Below are 10,678 nucleotides of genomic sequence, written 5' to 3' on the forward strand. Positions count from 1 at the left end.
TAAGCTTCTTTGTTAACGACCCTGAAATGTGTTAACTAAACGCTATTGAATACTACAAAAACGATGAGGACTTTTAGATGTGAAGCATCTTATAGCGGAGTTCAATCCGGTGGTGGTGGTGTGCGGCGTGACCACCCTTACTGCGCATGCGCCAGCCGTCCCCACACACCTCCTCTCCCTCTCCCATTTCCCTCTGTCTCCTCCCCTTGTCCACTTCCCCTCTCCACTCCCCCTCTGAAACGCGGGCTCTACATGCCAAAACGCTGCTTCGCATCGCCTCATGGTCTCCTTTAGCGGGAGATGGTGTGATTTTTTCTTGTGTTTTATTAATACGTATACGTATGTTGTCGAACTTAACATTCTCTTAAATGTTCAAACCTCTGAAGAGTTGTCAGAGCGGGCAGGCCTTTTTCACGAAGCCAAACGGTAGATAGTATGGCGCCTCTACAACAATGTTGTGTTCGAAAAAATAAATCAGGGAAAAATAGTGCACTGCCTAAATCAGGCCGCCTGGTTCTATTATTATGTGGAGATGAGAAATGCTGGGACTACGTAGTGCTTACAACAGAGTGCGCATTTAGACAGCCAACTAATCTTCATCCATCGTGCATACTTGGGACTGCAAGCTTGTGCACTGCAATCACTAAATATACCACTTTATACCACGGCTTCCAGCGACTTCGCGAAGGTCTTTTACTTAACGTTCAGTCAGGTTTCTTCTCAAATAGCTCAGTCTTCGCTTATCTTCATGCTCGTTCATTTGCTGGGAGCACGTTTTTCGTTTTCCCTCAGGTTTCGATTTTCTTTAGCCACTTGAGCCACTCGCGTCGAACGCTTCCCTTGAGACATTGTCTAGACGTCCTGATAAGCATGCAACGCTGCAAGCGCTTTTCCCGGCAAGCTTCTCTAAGCCAATCTCGCCTTGAATTTCAGTTCCAAGGCATCTTGGAGCGATCGTTTATCTATCACGCGAGGCACGCAGGTCATCTATCACTCGGTACTTTGGTAAACTTGCCTCGAACGATGGAACGAGAAGACTTTGCAGCGTGCACTCTCGGGAAAAGCAGAAAGATAAGGAATTTACGAGTGGTAGGCCAAACTGAATGTTTAGAAAAAATAAACAGTTTAGCATGATTCATTTTATACTAAATTATACTAAAACCATAGGGCCAATGTGAAAGATTGTGAGATTATGGGATCATAGGATGTCTAATATGCGCTGGCTGAATCTTAGGCCTTACTTTTCTCTTGTTCTTCTGAAGATTCATTGAGGTTGCTCCAACGTCCATGCCTTTAGTATTGTGTATTTTCAGCCACTTCTGTAATCATTTGCTTCAATTTACCCTTCATGTACTAATGCATGGAGGAGAAACTTGGAGAATAAGGAGGAGTATCGAGAAGAATCAAAGAACCGCGTAGGGCGCGATGAAGTAGCAAAGTGATAGGCGTAACATTAAGAAATATGGAGACAGAACATTGGATAAGAGAGCAAACAGGGGTAGCCATAAGCTTAATGGCAAATAACACAAAAAAAAATGTACCTCACCAGGTCCCGTCATGAGAAGGACAGATAGCTGATGGTTATCTAAGTGTGACGGATTGATATCAAGTACTAAAAGGTACCGTAAATTCGGGCGAGTTTGTGTAAAAGTGGTGAAAATATCAGCATGTTAGAAACGCAGTCGAGGGCGGCAAAATGTCCGAGGAGATAATGAAATCAAGAAATTTGCTGGCGCAAACTACAATCAGCTCCCTCAAGACAGGTATGGCATTGGCAATATCAGTGAATGATTAATTCATTAAGCGACGAAAAGCGTCCCGGAAAACGATTAATCGTCACCGATGTCCGCCTTTCATTTAACCGGCTTAATCAATCGAACTTTTTCGATTAATCGATTATTAAACAGTGACAGGAGTGACGCGACAATTCTGGAATCGTACTAGAATGCAGCGGAACAGCCTCGACCGATAAGCTGCGGCGAATGCTTAATGCGGTGAATCAGAAACGACACTCAAGTGTCGACTGCTTTCTGGTGTCCCGAGTAATGACGCAGTCGTTGAAGTCTGGCGCTTGCCCTCTTTTTCACCACACTGCGTATGCATTAGGTCGCTTAATAAGCCTTGTCGCGCCAGCTCTCCGTGAAAACATTTCCTACACTCTAATCACGGTAACGTTAACGACAGCATAAAAAGACATGTAACTTATAATTTATAAGTTACGTGGCTGTTACAGCAATTTTATCTTTGTGTTTTCTTCATTTCCCTCTCTCATAAAGGTTACATCGACAGCAGCGTGCCAAGTTAAAAGCTAAAGCACCGCGATGAGCATTGTAACCTTTAGATTGTAACTTATAAAAGCGCAATGACTCATCCGTCAGGGGACCTACACTATGGAGTGGAAGTTTATTGATCAATGTGTCACATCGCGATCTGTCTTGTTCAAGGCTGGCTTCAAGGGCGTAGCCAAGGGGGGGGTTGGGGGGGTTCAACCCCCTTCCCCCCGAATTTTTTCAGTTTTGCTTGCGTATATAGGCATGCACGCATACAAACGCACGCACCACCATACATAAAGTATGGTTGAACCCCCCCCGGAAAAAATTTCTGGCTACGCCCCTGGCTGGCTTTATCAATTGAACAGCGGATGATGTACACACAGAACGGGTCTTGACAGCAGAAAAGCAAATCACAGGAGCAGCGATTTTACATTGCGGCGTACTGAGGCAAGCGATGGTGAGGTATGAACTAAAACTGGAGTTCAATAAGGTGAGCCCGCTTCCAAAACCCGTAATTTATGAAGTGACATAATCTGCACAGACATCGGCAGAAGCACAAGAACGAAAAACTATCATATGTTGGTCAAATATTTGTGCTAAACAACTTATTAGGTAGCTATTATATCTATTTTGCTTTTAAGCCGCAGAAGTAATTAATTTGCCTCCGGGAAGCTTCGCATATGGCGACAAGATAAAGTACTGTGAGCACACGACAACCGACCAAATTAAACTGACGATGCGATCGAAGAACCATCCCGTGGCGCGAGAAAAATATTTTTCCGAGACTCGCAATACAGTTTATTCGAATTTCGCTGTCGTGTTGTCTAGTTTGTTTGTTTGTTTTTTTCGCGTTATAATTAACGGATCGTAAAGTGCAGCAAACGTCACGGGACAACATAGCACCAAACACGGTTAACCGTCATCAATTCGCCAACACGGGAGAAAAAGATGCCGCTGAGTTCACAAAACAGCGTGGGACGGCCGCTCCAGTAGAGAGGCCGCGTAGAGAGATGTATGAGCTCGCGGTGAGTAACAAATGTGGCGTCCTCGAGGCGCCGCTTCAACTTTATCGAACCAGGGACGGCGTCATCTCTCCTAGGCTTTGCACAGCTTGAGGTGTATGCCGGGAAGAGTATTCGAATGCGAGGCGGTTGGTGCGGTTGTTGAAGTCGCGTTTGTGCAGTGCTGCTATTCGTTTCATCGATTTAGCCCCGCCACGGTGGTCTAGTGGTTATGGCGCTCGACTGCTGACCCGAAGGTCGCGGGATCGAATCCCGGCCGCGGCGGCTGCATTTTCGATGGAGGCGAAAATGTCTGAGGCCCGTGTACTTAGATTTAGGTGCACGTTAAAGAACCCCAGGTGGTCAAAATTTCCGGAGCCCTCTACTACGGCGTCTCTCATAATCATATCGTGGTTTTGGGACGTTAAACCCCAGATATTATTATTATTAGTTTCATCGATTTAACCAGGTTTTACGCTCCGCGCTTTGTTAACGTGCCTGGTCTAATCGTGTTGTGTACGTGAGTGGCGTGTAACTAGTGATATAGCAAGGAAGGACAGTCATTAACGTGCGCGATCCGCCGCAAATCAGCCACGATGCATTGCAACGGGCACGTTCAGTGGGCTACGCGGCCGTTGCGACGAGCTGCATTGATGATTCTTCGCTTGCCTGAGACTCGCATTTGTCGAGCGGGTTGCATCCGTTGTTACGTTGCCCGAAGACCGCAGTAAATGTGATTTGCAGGTAAGCAATATTATCTCTTCAGTACGTTATTTGCTTGTGTATATGTACTTATGTCGCGTGTTTGCCTGAAGTCATGCTCATGCTTACGCTACTGTACGAGATGGGTCGTGTCATACTTTTATGTAATCGTGTCATACTTTTATGTTTTAAATAAATCGTGTCATACTTTTATGTAATGCATTGTTATTGGCAGTATTTGCTCTGCGTTTGACATTACAAGATGAGTGTTTGGGCGTATATTGTTATCAAACAGGGGCGTAGCCAAGGAGGGGGTTGGGGGGGTTCAAACCCCCTCCGAAATTTTTCAGTTTTGCTTGCATATATAGGCACGCACACATACAAACGCACGCACGAACATACATAAAGTATGGTTGAACCCCCCCCCCCCCCCCCCGAAAAAAATTTCTGGCTACGCCCCTGTTATCAAACATCCGACTAAGGTCATTCGTTATCATACACGTTTATGTGAGAAGAGATGAAGGACAGAAGTTTAACCCTTCTTGCTGTCGCCGTCTTGATACCTTCAACACGCTCGATGAAGGCTGCAATCACGGTGTGAAATACTGTAGGCGGCATAAACAAAGTGCCCCAGATCAGCTTTGCCCAGACGAGCTCTGCGTGCGCAGTAACTCGCTCCTGTCAATGGCAGTCTGGGCTGTTTGTCATGTCCTTGTCACCGGTACATGATATTTCGTGGCGTCTATACGCAACGTGTCGGCTAACTCAACTTTTCGCCATGCTTCAAACTCTGCTGCGGTAGTTTTAGGTGGACGAGTGAGGGTTTAAGGCGGTAATGCGGGCTAGTTGGTTGTGATCACTGGTGTTCATTTCGGTAGCGCAAAGAAAATTAGACACATTAAAAGAAAAAAAAAAGCCCTCGTAGAGTGATATAGCGCGTCGCGCCTGTGCAACGGGTTTTTGTGTGTTTCCTTGCAGTAAAGTCAGTTGATGTCTAGCGCCCGTCCTGTCTATGTGTCCTCTCTTGTCTTTAATTGTTTTGCGCTACCGAAATGAATAAAGCTTCAAGTACCCGAAAGACAATGAAATGGCGTTAAGAGTGCGTTTTAAGTATAGTTTTAAGTGTCTTAAAGGAAATCATAGCATCCTTCCGTGTGTAGCTGAATGTAGCAAACCCGAGGCACTGAGCCGACCGAAGTAAACATTTAATACACACACACACAAAAGGACGCTTATGACGTGAAAAAATAAATTGCTAAATCGAGTGCTTTGGCTGAGCACGTTTCAGGGGACACGCAATCGACTGGGGGAAGGCACGTGGTCGCGCTAGAGAAAAATGACTGTCACGACGTCTTTATCTCGAGTCGCTCTTGATACCGGCCACTCCGTGCGTGTGCGTGCGTACGTGTGTGTGTGTGCTCGTGCGCGCGTGTGTGTGTGCTCGAGCGTGCGCGTGTGCGCGCGTGTGTTCGCTCGCGTGTGTGTTCGTGCGCGCGTGTGTGTGTGCTCGCGTGTGTGTATGTGCTCGCGCGTGCGTGCGTGTTTGTGTGCTCGCGCGAGTGCGCGTGTGCGTGTGCGCGTGTGTGTTTGCTCGCGTGTGTGCTCGTGCGCGCGTGTGTGTGTGCTCGCGCGTGCGTGTATCTGTGCGCGCGCGCGTGTGTGCTCGTGCGCGTGTTTACTCACGTGTGTGCTCGTGCGCGCGTGTGTGTGTGCTCGCGCGCGCGCGTGTGTGTGTGTGTGTGTGTGTGTGTGTGTGTGTGTGTTTGCTCGCGCATTCGTGCTTGTGTGTGTGTGTGCGCGCGCGCGTGTGTGTGCTCGTGCGCGTGTGTTTGCTCGCGTGTGTGTGTGTGCTCGCGCGCGCGTGTGTGTGCGCGTGTGTGTGTGCGCTCGCGCGTGCGTGTGTGTATGTGTGTGTGCGCGCGTGCGTGTGTGCTCGTGTGCTCGCGTGTGTGCGCTCGCGCGTGCGTGTGTGTGCGCTTGTGTGTATGTGTGTGCGTGCGCGCGTGCGTGTGTGTGTGTGTATGTGTGCGTGTGCTTTTTGCTTTAGTTCGCTCAGTGCCTCGGGTTTTCAGCGTCACCACGTATTAACCCAACCAGACGGACTTCCGTCAGACTTCAAACTTCTGCGTGTTGACCTAACTTGAAACCTTACCACAAATATATGCTGAAGTCATCTTCATTCCATAGTTGCACTCATACAGATCACAATGTACGGGATTCAAAATTCAGATAATTCATGCTCATGCTTACGCTGCTCTAAGAGTTGGGTCGAGTCAGAAAAATAAGTTGTCATGCTTTTACGCATTGTTGCCGGCAGTATTTGCTCTGCGTCGCTCGATTACGTCTAAATGCGTCGCTATCGAAACGGGGCAGCTGAGAATATGTTACGCGATAAGCGATACGCTGTGGCTTAACGATTTTCAGATAGCACGAATGCCAGCAATCGTGCAACGTAGGAGTTCAAAGGGAGACATGGTCAGTGTGGTTGGTATGTCTTTCGATGTCCTTAGTTCCTTGGCGATAAAAATTTGTTCTCCGGCACTGAGATAACTTTTTTTGTGTGTTCTCGTTCTGTTCTAGGGTGCAAGCAACGTGCCATTGTGGTTAGAAAAAATGAATCAGTATACATGTGATTTAACTGTCAAAGCCGAAATGTTTAAAGGTACGTAGAAAACACAAATGATTTTTCCCGCCATAATAAATGTGTTGCGTTGGAACTGTTTACAGCATACATCCCGCCCAAGGCATGCTGGGATGATCTACTATCAGGCAGCTTGGAAGCTTCCAGACGCCGATATGCCATACGTTCGGTGCAGTCGAGGTTATGAACTGTCAAGTGGAAGATGCCCCTTGAGGAAAACAATTAGGTACGAGCATATTCAAGCTCTACGTGAAATGCCGATTATGGTCACTGAAAATTGTAAATTGTAATATTTCTGTTTCTAATCACCTGCTGTCGTGTTTCTGCTACTAAACTGTCACTTACATTATTGTATTGCTGACTTTTGTGCTAAACAGATGTCAATTGCATGTGGTATTAACGTGCGATTTAAATAAGATTTTTCTTTTCCGATAAACGTATTGCACAGGTAAGTAGATTTGAGGAACGCTTATGTAGTGATCAAGTAACACCCTTTTTTTTGGGGGGGGGGGGGTGGAGTATGTGTCTCACATTATATGTTATCGGCAGTTGTGTGCAAAGTGGCAGTAACCGTTGGAATAGTGTAAAATAACGGTCCTCTCCTTTTGACTGATGACTGATGGTGAAACATATTGACTGATGAAACGTGATGGTGCGTGCAGCAACAGAGGGTTTGACTGCAGAACCTGACCACCTGCTCTTGTAAATTTGTACCAACCACAGGCGAAAACAAGGGGAAACGCTTTGAATACCTGCGGTCTTCTATCAGCTAGACAAGTCCCTGAAGCTATAAATCAATAAACTGATGTATTCTGCTTTGGAGGTATAAAGCAATGAAATATGAATTCTTTTCGAATGGTTGATGTTTTTTTTTTCTTCAGAAAATTTCTTGGGAGCACGCACAACCCGAGCAACAAAAGTAAAGGACTGACAATCACCCTCTTTTTGGCTGCCCTCTGGGTTTCATCTGTCCTGCTTATGTGCAAAGTACCAGCAGTTATGGTATGCCGCACACATTAGTGTACTTAAGGAGAAGCACGACGCTGATCACATATTATTTGCAGGGGGCTCCACTCAGTATGACCGCTCTATCCGTGGCCCACCGACCCAGGTGTCGCCTAACAAAGGGTATGTGCCTCTTTTTTCTTTCGATCTTCTTTCTGCGACACATTTCGGACCACTCGCTACGCACATGATCGGCCCAGCCAAGTGTCGTCTAGCAAACGAAGCGTGGCTCTTCCTTTAGGGCTTCTTTCTGTGCACGCCTAATCTTTTGTACTTCTTTCTGCGGCTTTATTATGCAGCGTACAAATATGTACACAGAGTAATGAGAACTTTCACGGCGGTGTCATATGGCCTGCCCTGTGCTGAATACACACGCTGGAGCTTTGGAATAATTCTGGTACATGTCTGCTTAGAGCACAACAGTTGCGGTGTCCGTGGCAAGAGATGTACGCTTCCCTCATCGCAAGGAATAGCACAAAACAATTTCCTTTGGAGTTGGCTTAGAGCTTGCATGCATCATAACGTCACACCTTCGCCCACAAGCATCGTGTTGTTCAAATGTGGTCTGCCACTAAATCGATAATTAAGGAGGGCAGGTGATTGACAGATATTCCTACTCATGAGTTGTGCCATGTGTACCAGACAAGTATCCTCTCTTGATCCTAGTTAAGTAGATGTTTAAGCATTACAATTTCTATCTCTCGAGAAAACCACGTTGCGGCTCTTTGTATGCGCTCTTGGTATTATTGTATTTTTGCGTATGCATACATTTACTTTTACTGCGTCTTTATATCATTCAGCATTCGTATATAATATGCACATACGTACCAGCCAGCTACTTATTAAGCGATTATTTCAGACATTTCTTTGGGTTTTGCGAGAAGTACGTAAAACTGACTAAACGTGGCGTATGGCGAACGGTTTGTATATCAATTTTGAATATGCTCTACGCCGTGAGGAGCAGTGTTAATTCTCCGCACACTTCTTTACGGCCTTCAGCAGCTTCCCTGCTTTGTCAACCTCACATTTTGTCAGTATCCACGTTTTCATTGATGATCCCACATTTGAAGGTGAACAAAATCGCAAATAGCCCTGTAACAAATAGACGGCTGGTATTTATTATCGGATAACACATAGTTTGATAAGCACGAATAACACAGTCAATGAAAGTGCACGAGCAGCAGAAAAATAATTGAAGTGTTATAATCACGACAGCCTATGCTTAAACTGCATAGAAGTTGGACCAAGAGAGGATGGCCTGACACGTATATCATGATACTGTTATAAAATCTCTGGTCTTCACTGATATTGACGGGTCGACCACATTTTAATAATAATCGCGGTTCATCATTACTGTAGTGCATGCTAACTCCAAGTCGCCTCGAATATGCGAATGTTTTGTTAGCTGCCTCTTTCTAATGAGCGAATGCGACGCGTTTGGCCTCGGTCACCGCAATTGTCACGTTCTATAAGCAGTCATGCACTTGAATGATTACAATGCGCCATCGCGTGTGTTCCGAGAAGCACCTTCCATGAGACACCTTCCGCAAAGGTTCGCGTTTCTTAGCGTACGTATATGGACGGTGTATTAAAACCGCACAAGGAAGCGCGGAAAAAACACGAGGCATGCGCAGCACGAAGTGCGAAAGAGTGGAAGGTTGTGCTTCCGTTGCTGTGGCACAACTGGCTGATCCATGTGATGAGCGTAACCTCCTGGAATGCGTCGAAGAAAGAAGAGCGAAGGAAAGAAGAGGCGCAGAGCGGTGGCCGTATAAAATCTCCTGGAAGCCGTTTTGTGTAAACACTATACCGTGTACTGTACAACGTAACCTCTATTTTTACGTGATGTGGCCGTATAAAATCTCCTGCAAGCCGTTTTGTGTAAACAGTATACCGTGTACTGTACAACGTAACCTCTATTTTTACGTGATGTGGCCGCATAAAATCTCCTGCAAGCCGTTTTGTGTAAACAATATACCGTGTACTGTACAACGTAACCTCTATTTTTACGTGAGAATGCTCGATACTATGAACGGGTACTAAACGTTACTAGATAACTTCTATTTTATAAGTACACAAATTTGTGAAAATGTGTACCTTTAGTAAACGTTACCGTGCTTAGAGTGTACGTGTGTTCCCGCGTTGTATCGTTCCAAATACGTAATGCCAGTGAAGAAATGATTGCTATATGGGGTACTTTTCAATCGGTGTACTCTTGGGGCAGCTGTGCTGTTCAAAATTTTGCCGAAGGTGCGGGAGTGTATGCGGGGCCGACACTTTTTCAATATTGCAGGGCGATACCCTCCCCAAAGGTTGCTTAGCCGTAATTGGGCTGGTATAATAAATCAAGTCTAGGCAAGTCGTGGACTTATTCACAATACCAGGTGTACAACTGAGTCATTGAATGCCGCACCAATCCACGTCTGCAGAAGACATTAATTTACTTTAATATTTTATTTTAATAGCAGCGGACGCATGTGCGCAGGGTCCCGCATTTCATTACCTTATTATTTACTTCAGCGGGGTCACAACTAACCGCGCTTGCAGAGTTGAGAACTGTGCAGGAGCAGCAGTTAACGGTTCACTAAGCTGATATCTTACGCAGTTGTAGATACGGTCAAAGACTTTCTCGAAAAGCTGCCAACATGTACGACGTTTCCCTCTTGCGGCATGCAATTTAGGCATGTTTTTTTTTTCTGTCTTATGCGACTCGCTTCAAGAAAGAGGCAAATAAAAATTATATAGGAGGTATTGGCGATCCCAATCGTTGGGCGGACCACTGCTTCTGATGATGCAGGTGGGACAAACATGGCTTCCAGTAGATAAGAGCTGGGGTCTGTATCGAAGAGACAGTTAGTCTACAGTAGTTATGCGCAGAGTAATTTGAGGGCTCTTTTAAACCATCATTTCAAATGAAATATGTGAGCTCCCATGTGTTACTTACGAAAGAATAAAATTTACAATGTTGAAAATAAATTCAAGCCGCCCCCCCCCCCTCAATTGTATTGCGGACACGTGTATCCACTGCACTTAAGTTGTCAACTGCAGCAGCATCT

At 45.8% G+C, this 10,678-nt stretch overlaps 1 long non-coding RNA gene across 1 annotated transcript; it reads left to right on the top strand.

Annotated features, from left to right (window-relative positions):
• The first annotated feature begins 3,916 nt into the window (after nt 1-3,916).
• Nucleotides 3,917-6,720, top strand: LOC125758562 (uncharacterized). Its single transcript, XR_007416223.1, has 3 exons — nt 3,917-4,018; nt 6,557-6,638; nt 6,704-6,720. It is a non-coding gene; the product is annotated as an uncharacterized LOC125758562 (long non-coding RNA).
• Nucleotides 6,721-10,678: the final 3,958 nt, after the last annotated feature.

The sequence above is a fragment of the Rhipicephalus sanguineus genome, chromosome 5, assembly GCF_013339695.2.
Source record: "Rhipicephalus sanguineus isolate Rsan-2018 chromosome 5, BIME_Rsan_1.4, whole genome shotgun sequence".
NCBI lineage: Eukaryota > Metazoa > Arthropoda > Arachnida > Ixodida > Ixodidae > Rhipicephalus > Rhipicephalus sanguineus.